Here is a 14,344-nt window from a genome sequence, read left to right as displayed (position 1 = left end):
AGCCTATGAATAAATAAATGCTGTTGTGAATGTTGTCAACGTAGGCTCATTCTGAAATCGTAGCCCTACATACATTTCTGGAGATCACGAATTATGTAGCCAGAGGTATGATGAAATGAACGCTACAGAGCGGTATGATGCCGTTGCTTTTTGGCTTACCTCCATATAGATGCTTCCCTGCTATTACTAGTGGCACATAGCGTATGTTGGCAAACTTTAGACACAGAGAGGAGTTGACCACGATGACGGAGTTCGAGTCCAAAGAACGGTTCCAAAAAGTGGGTAAGACAAAAACAAAAGCCAAAAAATAAAACAAAAAAGTAAATAACAGGGTAAGAATTTGAAAACGTGGTACAAATAAGAAGGCTTTTCTTTTTCAGGATTCCTTTTCAAAACATTGCTAGTTTGGTTTAGGAAAGAAGGAGGCTAGGGGGATCGGTTTGTTGGTCAGTCAGTCAGTCGACAGCAGCCCCTGGTGGGTTTACGTGAGAACAGCAAGTGTGAGTGGCACTCGCGAGAGAAATTTGAGATCTAAAAAGCATATACAGCAACCTCTGGTGCATTTGTGAAAACAAAAACTGCAAAAAAACATGGCTCCTGGGACATATTTGGTGCCCTCCAGAAATGTATATAGAGCTACATTTTCAAAAAGGATTTTTGCAGTCGTTAAAAATAACACTCCATACAACTACAAAAGAATGAATTCCTGTTTTAGTTAAATAGATGGATGTAGAGAGAGAGATTTCACACACACACACACACACACACACACACACACACACACACATACATACCACACACACATACATACAATAAAACATCCCTGAAGGATGAGCTTTCTTACCCAGGGGCTCAACAGCAGTGCTTCTGAATACGCTCTTCATTCATGGTACAGTGATTTCGCTTCTAAACCCTTACCCCATGTTCAAGCTTGAAAAGAAAATAAGTCTCACGTCTGTCCATGCACCCTTTTTCTGGGCCGATGAATGTGTCATATTTAAAAAATAAAATAAAATCCAGAAAACATGTCTGATCTCTCAGCCTATTTCTTTTCACACTGTCAACTGTATACTTAAGACAGAGAAAGTCTCCATAGAAACATGAAGTGTTAGAGGACGTTTTCAGTCTTATTACAGCTCAGCCATGTGAGAAATCCCTCCAGAGCAGACTTCTCTCAGCTACAGTGGTGTTTCGCCGAGACCGAAAGACTGAAATAAATGTACTGGCTAGTTATTATAGTCATTACCTCTGCTCTTAAAGCGCTCACGATAAGCACCCAAGCTTCAGGGGAGATGCTCCATTCTCTTTTACAAAAGAAAGTCTTTTTGAAATTGAGGTGGGAGGTTTTTTTTAAATGTCCACAGGCACAAAGGATGGATTTCAAGCTAAGCGAATGTTATTGTCAGAATGATTTCACAAACATTGCATGAAGGAAGAGCTTTGCAGGGCATATTTTAATGTGTGACATATAGCTTACATTTTATTTGTATGAACTCCCACGGAAACATAATGGATATTTACTTTTTTCAAATGTCACATTCTAGAAAAATCTCACGGGCCGCTTGGCTTTAAATATCTCATAGATGTACTTTTCTAAAGGCGCTTAGCCTCAAACGGAGCCTGATTTATGACTGTAATATTCATTGCTGGCGTATCGTTCACGTTTGCGTCACTTGACAGTTTATGAGTTTAAAAGTTGAGGCAAGAAACTTGGGTTTGGGCTATGTTGGTCAGATACCCAGAACAACCACATAGCAAATAGGGGTGTCACGATTTCGATTTTTAATCGAAATCGATCGAAATTTATGCTCAATTTCGATTATCGAATCAAAAAATAGAACCGTCGATGCTGCCACGCCCTCATGTCACGTCAGCTTGGCTTGCCAAGCGGGGAAAAAACAGACTTGTTGAAGGGCTTGTTAAACTGCATACGCAGGAGACCCGTCGACAGAACTTAAACCCTCTCCTCTTTCAATGAAGTCGCCGGTGTGTAAGCATTTTGGATTTCCAGTGAGTTATGTTGACAACGTTCGTGTTGTCGACAAAAATATAACACAGTTTTGCAAGCTCTGCTATGTACGTATTGCGTACGGTTCGTCCGATAGACAACACCTGCATCGCGATCCTCCGCCCGCCCCCGTTGCAAATCCGCTCGCGAAAAGTACACACTCAGGCCCTGTTTACACTGTCTTTGTTTTTAAATGGCATTTTAGAACGACAACGATTTGACATCCACAGTGGCGTGTAGCATTTCTGAGCAGCCCTCCTTCCTCTCTACCTCTGAAAAGGCACATCACGTGACCACACAGACACAGACGCACTCACAGCCATGCGCTCGAGAGAGCAGGTCCAGGCAGTCAGAGGATCAGTAGACTGCTTCAATCTTTCACTCACTTGTACTTAGTCATTTTAGCGAACACCTCAGATACTGTTGGTTGGTTCCTGTTGGTTGTGCGTCTTTTTTACCGACGTCATTATAACGACACAGATCACTGCCTATTCACGAGTCCCGCAGAAAAAGTGATTGACAGGTGGTAATTATGTGTGTATCTTGCCTTTATTCATTTACTGTATGATTTGTTTATGGATAAAACAAAGACCATCCAGGTCAGGTAGTTTAAACGGTAGGCTACAAATAATTAATTGGTCATTAATTAATTAATTATTCATAATCGAAAATCGAATCGAATCGTGCCTTTAGAATCGAAAATGTAATCGAATCGAGGATTTGGAGGATCGTGACACCCTTAATAGCAAAGTAACCTCATCACAACACTAGGGATGCTCTGATCGGTTAGTTAGTCACGGCCAGAGTTAGTAACGGCCGATAATCACATTTCATGACCCGATCACAATTGTTTGTTTACGAGTTTATAAGCAGAGGACACATAAGAACAGAAATCTTTTTACAAATCAAAACTGAATGTTCTGTATTTTCAACAATATTGCAAGTCTATTAAAACCTGGTTGCAAATTTTAGGGATTTCAAAACAAAATGTTTAACTTGAATATGTAATAATATATCAATAATATGTGTATTGTAATATTCAATTCAATTCAGCTTTATTTGTATAGCGCTTTTACAATGTAGAGCAGTAGTTTAAGGACCTGTTTTCTTTTAGTAAAGAAGTAATAGGTGCGCATTTCAACTCCTTATGTGCTTCAAACTTCATTGAGACATGTTGAATTCTTCTTCAATTATTTCAGTGTTTCCAAATTGCATTATTAGTGATTTTTCTTGCCAAATTTTCAAATCTGTTTTATCTATTTTCTTCTGTAAATTTGCTTCTGACTATGACATGTCCCTGCTAAATGGTTCAAGAGACGTGTTTTTATAATTAGAAATTATATCAACATAGGCAGGAATGGGCAAAAATGCATTGAAATGTATATTAAAATAAAATATCTCAATTTTATGTGTATCAAAATAAACTTTTCAGTTCAATTCATCTTTATTTGTATAGCGCTTTTACAATGTAGATTGTGTCAAAGCAGCTTCACATAAAAGATCATAGTAAATTGAAACAGTGTAGTTCAGTTTTAAAGTTTAGGTTTAGTTCAGTTTAGCTCAGTTCATTGTGGCTCAATAATCACTACCAAACACTGAAGAGCAAATCCATTGATGCGCAGCTCTACAGATCCCGAACCATGCAATCTAGTGGCGAGGAAAAAACTTCACCAATTGGCGAAAGTGAAGAAAAAAAAAACCCTGAAAGAACCAGGCTCAGATGGGTACGACCAATTCTCCACTGGCGAAACGTCATGTGCAGAGCTGCAGTCTAAGCACTGGAAGCTGGACCTCAGTCTCATGCTCTCCACTGGTCTGGTCCAGGTTATGGAAAACTTGGGATCTTCTCCTCGCTGGTCTTGGATCAAATCAGGGGTCTGAGGGCCTCGGGAGGAGTATTCCCAGGTGGAAACAGAGAATAAAGATAATTAGCGTAGCTGCTGTTCATAGTGTATATAAATGAGATGAAGAAACCTGTGTAGAGCACATTCATGTATCATACCGCTAAGTGATGCACTGAGTGTATGCTTTACTAAACAGATAGGTCTTTAATCTAGTTTTGAACTGCGAGAGTGTGTCTGAACCTTGGACATTATCAGGAAATACTGTATTTTGAAAATACTGCGAAATACTTTTACAAGGGAGCATGAAAATTCTTCGCAAACCTTTTATCGACAGGCCTATTTGATCAATCCTCTTACCATCAAACTGACTTAGTGAAGTAAAAAATGATTGACAGCAACAGCATTGCTCGGAAGAAGTTTAATTCAGCTTCTCTGCCACTTCATTCCCTTTACTGTAAATGAGGAGGTATTCTTAAACTTTAGTTTTTGACTTTAATATAAATTTTGTACAAATTTCATACATAAAATCCTGTCTTGAAGATGATCTCTGGATGAACAGTAACAAAAAAATCAGTGTAAAAACCAACTAATGCAGATAATGAGTTGGAACATAGTACTGTATATCTTTATTGTGTTTTCAACCATTGCGTGGCCAGTAACATTGCCACATCTTTTTAACAGTCTTATTTTTTAAAAGGATAATAAATAAAGAGGTTATTTTAATCTTCTTTTTTTTTTTTTTGGCTTAGTCCCTTATTTATGAGGGGTCGCCACAGCAAAGCTAACTATTCCTGCATATGTTCTCACACAGTGCATGCCCTTCCACCCACAACACGGTACTCAGGGAAAACATGCAAACTCCACACAGAAATGCCAACTGGCCCACCCGGAACTCGAACCAGCGACCATCCTGCTGTGAGGAAGTTGTGCTAACCACTGAGCCACTATACTACCCTCATTTAATTTTTTTGTTCACATATTTAAAAAAAAATAAATATAGAAAAAAAAAAAAACAGAGCACACCCACGCTGACATGGGGAGAACATGCAAACTCCACACAGATACTGGCTTAGCCAGGATTCGAACCAGTGACCTTCTTGCTGTGGGGCGACAGTGCTGAGTCACTGCCGCAAAAGACAATGAAATATTTTATGTTACTTTGATTTATTTTCTTAAGTTAATCAGGTTTTAGGTTAAGTTACACAAAGTTTGAACTACTTATTTTAGTCAGGTTGACTGATGTAAGTTGAGATGACTAGAAAAGGTCATTTGATTCAACTAAAAGGCAGTGAGACTGTTTTTACAGTATAATTAAGAAATAAGGGTATTTATAGAGGCAAAAATGTATTCAAAATCAATTTAAGGGGGAAATGATCACATATTAAGTAAAAAAAGAGCTAAAATGCTGCTTATGAATAAATTATTCATTCAAAAATTAAGGTTTCTAAGATTTCCAGGTTAAATGCACACCTTTTATTTAGAAAATAATCAACAATGACAGTAAATATATTTATAATGTAACAATCATGAAGTGAAATGTATCTTAGTTTCCACAAAAATATTAGCAGCACTACTTGATTAATTTGTTAAAGATTGTGTATTATTGAAGATTATGTGGATGATACTGATAAGGCAGCTGATCTTTCAATAATTGGCTTTTAAAATGATGAAATGAAGAAGAGTTATTTAAAATGGTTTTACCGACTCACAATATTGCTGTTTTTTTTATTTTTACACATTCTGTGAAGACCAGCTATAATGACTTGTTTAATTCCAGTCACTTTCAAAAGTCCAGTCTGTGCAAATGCGACTAGGGAAAGACATACTCTTTCATGCTGAGCTTTTTTTTTTTTTCACGGAAGCAGAGAGAAAACATGTCAGGCTAACGGAGGCTGAGAGAAGGGATGAAACCTCCTGCCTCTGAGTTACAAACACCTTTGAAATGGCTGACATTAAAGTGTGGTGGATGTGGTCCCTCTTTTTCTCTCTCCATCCCATCATTCCCACACGCATACAGACGTGCACACAAACACACACGGCGGCTTGTTTCATCTTCAGCTGGCATGTGTACTGACAGAATGATATTGGTGTCACTTTGAGGTTTTTCCCCTTTGAATGTCATTTGTGTAATCAGGTCTCGCCAAAAGCGAAAGGAAGTTGCTGACCGCTTAGGATCAGAGCCGGCGGTTTTGTCGCAAGCTAAAGTTGAAATTGAAAGGTTTCATTTTAATTCAAGGTCTTTGCCAGTACAGTTAATTAGTAAGTCATTTTAATGATCTCACATCATTAATATCAAGCGAAAGAGTAGACTTTGTGGTCATAATTAAGTCCGCCGCCTCTCGGACACACATAAGCGTTTATCAGAAGATGTTCTGCATAATTCTGTAGGGGAATATACACTCACCGGCCACTTTATTAGGTACACCTGTCCAACTGCTCGTTTACATAATTTTCTAACCAGTCTATCACATGGCAGCAACTTAATGCATTTAGGCATGTAGACATGGGCTGTTTCTCAATTCCAAGTATGCAGAGAACGAACTTGTGAAGACCGGTCTTGCCAGGTGTCCTCGGAAGAACGAACTCGGGAGACCACAAGAACAGAGAACGCGTCCTGTGAAAAAAGAGATGCTATTTTCTTGATGGTCACATAACCTTCACACGTTTTAAATGGTAAAGTATTTTTCCCCTTTTCAAAATATACACTGTGCATAAAACATTATAAATATACGTTGCACAATATAAATAAAACAGATTTTAATATGAATTTCAGCAAATAAATGCCCTTAATGTGTTTATTCCTTTATTAAGATGTCCATGGTAATGTTTATATTCACCGTTTCATTTAGGGAACCTCCTGAGGTTAATAAGTTAGATCTCTGAACTTTAATAATAAACCTAAATAAAATGCTGCACTTCCCATCTCCAGTCGCAATGACTTCTGGGACTTCTAGAGCGAGATAAGTGATTAAGTCTGCATCGGTGCATCCTCGATATCAAGATCACATCCGGGAAGTTTCACACGTCCTCTGTTCTTGCAGTCTAGAGTATTGGAACTGAACTCTGGCAGCTGATGATGACGTTACACAAGGACGCAAGACTGTTGAAGAGCGCATATTGAGAAACAGCCATGGTCAACATGATTTGCTGCAGAATGGCCTGACTGGTTCCAGCTGATAGAAAAGCAACAGTAACTCAAATAACTAAGGTATGCTGAAGAGCATCTCTGAAGATCCAACCTTGGGGTACAGCAGCAGAAGACCACACCAGGTGCTAATCCTGTCAGGTAAGAACAGGAAACTGAGGCTACAATTCTCACAGGCTCACCAAAATTAGACAATAAAAGATTGGAAAAACTTTGCCTGCTCGGATGAGTCTCGATTTCTGATGCGACATCTGGATGGTAGGGTCAGAATTTGGCATCAACAACATGAAAGTGTGGATCCGTCCAGCCTTGTATTAACAGTTCAGGCTAGTGGTGGTGTAATGGTGTGGGGGATATTTTCTTTGCACACTTTGGCCCTATTAGTACCAATTGAACATCGTGTCAACGCCACAGCCTTCCTGAGTATTGTTGCTGACCATCTCCTGAAGGCTACTTGCAGCAGGATAACGTGCCATGACATAAGGCTAGAATCATCTCAGACTGGTTTCTTGAATATGACAATGAGTTTACTGTACTCAAATGACCTCCACAGTCACCAGATCTCAATCCAATGCAGCACCTTTGGGGGTTGGTGGAACGGGAGATTCACATCATGTGCAGCTGACAAATCTGCAGCGACTGCGTGATGCTATCATGTCAATATGGACCAAAATCTCTTGAGGAATATTTCCAGTACGTTGTTGAATCTACGCCATGAAGGATTAAGGCAGTTCTGAATGCAAAAATGGGTTAAACCTGGTACAAGTAAAGTGTACCTAATAAAGTGGCTGGTGATTGTATATTGTGAGCTTCTGATTAACCTTAGCACTGTAGCTATAACGCCTTGGTGAGTTTCATACACAAATAAAGCATCAACACACAGGTTTTGTGTTTTGTGAAATCACACACACACATCCTGAGGTTCAAAAGAAAATGGGCCGCTGTGGAGAACCGGTGGGCATTACTAACCCTTGCGCATGCACATCTGAGCCCCAACGATTTGTTACTGAATCTCCTGTGTGTCGGATGCTGAAGCGCAATGGGAATGAATCATTGCCATTACTGTGGATGATTCAGAATAAGGTAAAAGCTGGTTGGGACAGGTAATGGCTCTCCAGTGATGTAGCAAGATTTTTGAGTAATGAGCCCTTCTGAGCATTTACGCTGAGTTTTTGGTATGTAATTTTTGGTCTGCGGAAAAGGCTTCATTGTTAAGAACGTCTTAAAAGAAATCGAGCCTTTCCTATTAAAGAGATGGTCACCCAAAAATAAATATGTAGTCACTATTTACTCACCGTCAAGTGGTTCCAACCCTTTATGAGTTTCTTTATTCTGTTAAACACAAACTGAGATATTTTAGAAGAAAGCTGAAAGCCTGTAACCATAGTCTTCCATAGACAAAACAAACTCAATGGTTTTCAGCATTCCCCTTCTTATGTTTAACAGATGAAAGAAAATGCTAAACCTTTGAAACAAGTAAATGATGACAGAAAACTTTGTTATATACTTGTGATCTACACATTGATGTTGATGAATGTGTGCAGGTGGTGCTTAACATGACTCTAGAAATGTATTATGTTGTAGACCTGGTGTTCATCGCCTACAATGTGCAATGTGAAGTGGTAAGGTTTTGACCGTGTCAGAGTCCCTGTAAAAGAAATTTGTTCTCTCGACAGCTATTTCCAGCTTTACAAGTACATCTTGTTCATCTCACTGAAAAAAAAGAAAGAGATAAATGTGCAGTCATCTTTGTTGAAATGATGTTTCAATCTAAATAGTGTGAAATCTGACAAGATTAGTATCATGAATGGTTTGTCTCAAGCTCAAATCATGCAGAAAGGACTCCAGCTAATGTGCATGTGTCGCTTGTTTGTTTTCGTTTTAAATGAATTCATGTTTTTCTAATCAAATCACTTGAGTGACTGATTCACTTATAGGGAAATTTGCCAACACAAACACAAATAGACAAATCTTCACCTTAGAATTATAAGATTCTATCTGACATTTTTGTCGAAATTGAGTTATTCACATATATTAAATGACAACTTATTTACATTGTGATGTTTTTTATAAGTTGTTTACTTTTTATTTAAAAAACAAAAAAAGGTTTTATCTACAAAAGAAATATCTAAGAAATATCTATTTCAAGTGCACACTCAAGGACCAATCAGGATCAGCTTTCTTTGTCATTTTGCCGGACTGCTACATCGACAGTGGGAAAGACCAAAAAGAAACACAAGATCACTAAAGTCAACTAAAACCACTAAAGTCGACTAAATAATGCTGGACCACGCAAAATTGAGAAGAAACCTAAAACTAAAAAGATGTTTGTAAACGTGATGAATTGGAAGCATTTTTTGACATTGAGATGAAATGTTAAACTTGACATTGTTAAAAAAGAAACAGTTATTAAAAATAAAATGGTAAAATGGCCAACTTTACAGCAGAAAAACTTTGTTTACTGCCTGGTACATAAAACGATTTTGGTGTATATAGCTTATATTACGCTTCATGACAACTGTGAGGGGGGTGAATCTTTTTTTAACTCATCCGTTTCATTTATATTACTTTATTATAAGTCTGCATAATTAAGGGCGTGGCCACTTGAATGACAGCTAGGTCTTGCTGGTCGACATTACGTCATTCCGGCTGATTAAACGCTGAATTTGGCATACACATCATATTTTTGTTTTCTTTTATGTGGCTTTACGATGTCAATTGCCTTCTGAAATTATTACTTACAATCATCAGGCAATATGGCATGCAGTGTGCACTTAATTGTGCTCACAAACCATTTAAGTTTTAATAAAAATTTCCTAATTTCGACTTATTTCTTCTGAAAGCAAAAACAAAAGAATATTTTTACTTGACCTACAATTTTTTTAAGATATTTAGACAAGAAACGAATATTTGTACTTGCACAGAAACAAATTTCTGTATCCGAATATTGTTAAACTGTCAAATAGAGCTGTTCTATTTATCGCAGAAAATTAACATATCACAATATCAGACTATTTCCTATATCGTGTAACCCTAGTACTCATACAAGAGTAGATAAAAAGTATGCAGATCAGGGCTTAATTTGTGCCTTTGATCCTGATCCGGCACCTCAGGAATCTGATCCGGCACCTCATTTCACCTATCCCTCTCCTCAACCGCCCTCCTCCCCCATCCGCTGTTCACTTTCACTTTCTTTCGCGACTCCCCTCCACCCCTACACCTCCACCCCACCCCGCTCTACACTTTCTTGCGCAACACCTCTCCATCCTCGGAACATGCCGGATCCGTTACCCTGATCTGTTCCGGGGCCATGCAATTCACAAATTAAGCACAGACCCAGATACCCTAGCACCTCTGACCACTTTAGTACCTTAAGGACACTTTGATATCCCATCAGGTCAAGGGAGTGGATTTGGGAATGGTGGGGAAGCAATGCAATGGACACTTATTAGTCAGGTGCATCCTATTTACCTATATTTTACACACATTCATACAATACAATTTACAGCACTTTTAGCGCTTGTGAAGTAAAACTTCTTCAAAATGGTATCTAATCAAAATATTGCTACGAAAGCAGTCAATGTGGTTGAGTGAATCATTCAATGACTCACTCATAAAGTCACTATAATGTCCAAAAGAAGAGACAAAGTGTGCTTGTTAGCTGCTGTTCTAGAATCTTCCTCAGATCTAAAATAAAAAAGGGGGCCAGCTAAATAATGGATGATGATATTGCCATACTATGATTTATCCCAACTACAGGAATGTACAGTACACTTATATTAATCAAAGCATGGCATTATACGGCTCAGTTTTGCTCAAGCTTGCTCTCAATTTACAATTTGTAGTGATGTCAGCACGCTCTGTTCTGGTAATTACTTTGCTAGCATTATTATAAAAATTAGAGGAAGCATTGTTGTGACTAGGTACTTGGCCGGAGACGCTTGAGATCCATTGGTTTAGACTGAGCGTGGCTATAAAGCAGTAAAGCGAAGCAGGCCTCGTTAGTCACCATCAGAATGGTGTAAAATCTCTGTCTATCAGCCTTAGTGGTGTGAGAGAGAGGGAGAGAGCTGGAAGCAGTTGCCTCATGTGATGACAAAAAGGCCACCGTGATTCATTCAGGAGAGCTTAGCATCTTCTCACCTCTTCACTGCAATCCTGACCCGCTCGAGCGATAGACGATAACCCTGTGGTATTGGTTGTCATCTGCCTTACAATGGCTTACAACTGGATTTGAGGATGGAAAGGAGTAGCGAGATCAGGATGAAACGGTGGGTGTTAGCAGGGGTAATTAGCTCATGTGAGATTAGGTCATGAGATAGGTCAGATCAATAGATCAGAAAGGTTTTTTGTCAGGTAGGCTGTTCCTCTGTGCTCAACGCTTAGATGCTCAACGCTTAGAGAATGTTTGATCGTCTTTTATCTGCGTTCAGTTGAAATGACAATGGGGCATCATTAACTGAGAACTTTAATGTGAGTAAATAAATGTAGAGCATTGTTTGCATTAAAAAAGTATAGTAAAATAAGGTAAGTGTGAAAATGTTTTAACAATAAAATATAAATAGATGGGGCAACACAGTGGCGCAGTAGGTAGTGCTGTCGCCTCACAGAAAGAGGGTCGCTGGTTCGAACCACGGCTCAGTTGGCGTTTCTGTGTGGAGTTTGCATGTTCTCCCTGCATTCGCGTGGGTTTCCTACGGGTGCTCCGGTTTCCCCTACAGTCCAAAGACATACGGTACAGGTGAATTGGGTAGGCTAAATTGTCCGCAGTCTGTGTGTGTGTGTATTTCCCAGAGATGGGTTGTGGCTGGAAGGGCATCCGCTGCATAAAAAGTTGCTGGATAAGTTGGCGCTTCATTCCGCTGTGGCGACACCGGATTAATGAGCCGACAAGAAAATGAAAATATAAATAGATGGCTTTGACATTGAATATACATTCACCGGCCATTTTATTAGGTACACCTGTCCAACTGCTTGTTAATGCAAATGTTTAATCAGCCATTTACATGACAGCAACTTAATGTATTTAGGCATGTAGACACTGTCAAGACGATCTGCTGCAGTTCAAACCGAGCATCAGAATGGGGAAGGAAGGTGATTTAAGTGACTTTAAACGTGGCATGGTTGTTGGTGCCAGACAGGCTGGTCTGAGTATTTCAGAAACTGCTGATCTACTGGGATTTTCATGCACAGCCATCTCTAGGGTTTACATAGAAAATATCCAGCGAGCAGCAGTTCTGTGGGCACCAATGCATTGTTGATGTAAGAGGTATTTATATTTTCATTTTCTTAAAGGGATGCCTCCTTTAATTAAATTTTGGTATTATCATAATTCTTTATTAAGGCTAATTAAAATTAATTATTTTGACAGCTGTATGTTTGTCTTTAGGTTCAAATACTTCCGTTAAAACAGACATTTAAAACACCACTTTCATTTTCCCTCCATTTATAAACTAAAACTGGCGCTTTATTGATCAGTTCATTAATTTATTTTCCTTCAGCTTAGTCCCTTTATTCATCAGGGGTCGCCACAGCGGAATGAACTGCCAACTTATTTAACATATGTTTTACACTGCAGATGCCCTTCCAGCTGCAACCCAGTATTGGGAAACAACCACACACACTCATTCACACACATACGTACACTCAACCCCGGGTCATTCTGAAAATGTACCCATATATACATTTCTGAAGAAAATACGTCCCAGGAGCTATGTGTTTTTGCAGTTTGTGTTTTCGGGAATCCACCAGAGGCTGCTTTGTATGCTTTTTGAGATCTCAAATTTTTCTTGAGAGTGCCATTCGTGCCTGCTCTTCTCGCGTAAATCCACCAGAGGCCGAATGACAGACTGCCTACTTTCCTCCTTCCCTTAACCCAACCAATAGTGTTTTTAAAAACACTGATTGACCCACTTCTCTAAACCCAACCGACCGGTTTAAATAATAATCCAGAAAAAGAAAAGGCCTTGTCTGATTTTTACCACGTTTTCAGATTTTTCCACCTTCTTACTCTGTTATTTGATTGTTTGTTTTATTTTTTGGATTCTGTTTTTGTCTTACCTGCTTTCTCGAACCGTTCTTGACTGGACTTTAACCTCGCATCATGATCCACAACAGTTTTTGCGTCACAAGTCCACTGACGAACAAGTCGAGCTAACTGGACAAATTTATAACATTGGAAATGCCATCCATATGGAGGTAAGCTCCACCCTGTAGCATTCATTTTTAAGCCGAAATGCAGCCCTACGTACTTCTGGCTACGTAATTCGCGATCTCCAGAAATTTATATAGGGGTACGTTTTCAGAGTGAGCCTATGTTGCATACACTACAGCCAATTTAGTTATTCCAATTCACCTGTACCGCATGTCTTTGGACTGTGGGTGATACCGTAGCACCTAGAGGAAACCCACGCCAACACGGAGAGAACATGAAAACTCCACACAGAAATGCCACCTGACCCAGTCGAAGGTCGAATCAGTGACCTTCTTGCTGTGAGGAGAAAGTGCTAACCACTGAGCCAGACTGAAAGAGATTAAACCAAAAATGTAACAAAAAGTAAATGAAGTGCAGTTTGGCCAATTCAATTCATCCATGGTGGTTATGAAATTGGTATTGGTACCTTCACTGAAATGTCCTTCAGCCGGATGTCCTTTCAGACACCACTGTTGATGAGCACAAGCTTTGATGAAGTGCGATTTCATGCGATCGTCCTTTCACGTGGAAATCACAGTGGTATATAATGAGTTGTTTTACCGGATTAGTTCAGTCACCCTTTCAGTAGGGGTCTGGAAGACAGCGAAGATCACACAGTTCCCACAGATCATTTCAATGAATCAAAGGCAGATTTTAATGACAGTAATAATGGCTTCTTATGAATAATACATCGAGAGATTAACGTGCGTGTGTTTGTGCGCATCTGAAACTCGCTCACATCTGAGTGGAGCCGAGCAGAGTGCTAATGATCTCTCATTTTTTTCCCTGTGCGAACTTGTGTATGTATGTGTGTTTTGCTTAGGTGTGTATGTGCTCCAAACTTGGAATGTCTCTCTCCGTGTCATTAGTTTTGTCTCGGTTTCCCAGGTAATGACCCCTTTCCTCTGTGCAGCGGTCTGACTTTGTGACTGTATCGCTCGCTCTGCCTCTCTCTTTTTGGCTTCAGACAGTCATTTGCCTTTTGATTGTGAGGTGTTTCTTGTGACCTTGGACTGCCTGCTTGCCCTTGAGCAGGAGAAATCATTCCCCAGAGCTGTTCAGCCATCACTATCTGACAATTTGCTTTATTCTTAGACAGACTTTTAAGTCAAAGACAATTTCATGGAAAGTTTTATTATGCTTTCTTTTTATGG

At 39.3% G+C, this 14,344-nt stretch overlaps 1 protein-coding gene and 1 long non-coding RNA gene across 4 annotated transcripts in view; both read left to right on the top strand.

Annotated features, from left to right (window-relative positions):
* The window catches only part of furinb (furin (paired basic amino acid cleaving enzyme) b), a 161,985-nt gene that overhangs the window by 32,596 nt on the left and 115,045 nt on the right, over nucleotides 1-14,344 (top strand).
* LOC141380893 (uncharacterized) lies at nucleotides 739-5,512 on the top strand. Its single transcript, XR_012400251.1, has 3 exons — nucleotides 739-1,764; nucleotides 2,760-3,732; nucleotides 3,785-5,512. It is a non-coding gene; the product is annotated as an uncharacterized lncRNA (long non-coding RNA).

Source organism: Danio rerio, chromosome 25, assembly GCF_049306965.1.
Source record: "Danio rerio strain Tuebingen ecotype United States chromosome 25, GRCz12tu, whole genome shotgun sequence".
In the NCBI taxonomy this organism is placed as follows: domain Eukaryota; kingdom Metazoa; phylum Chordata; class Actinopteri; order Cypriniformes; family Danionidae; genus Danio; species Danio rerio.
The sequence above is the reverse complement of the archived record's forward strand: the minus strand, read 5'-3'. Positions and strand labels throughout refer to the sequence as shown.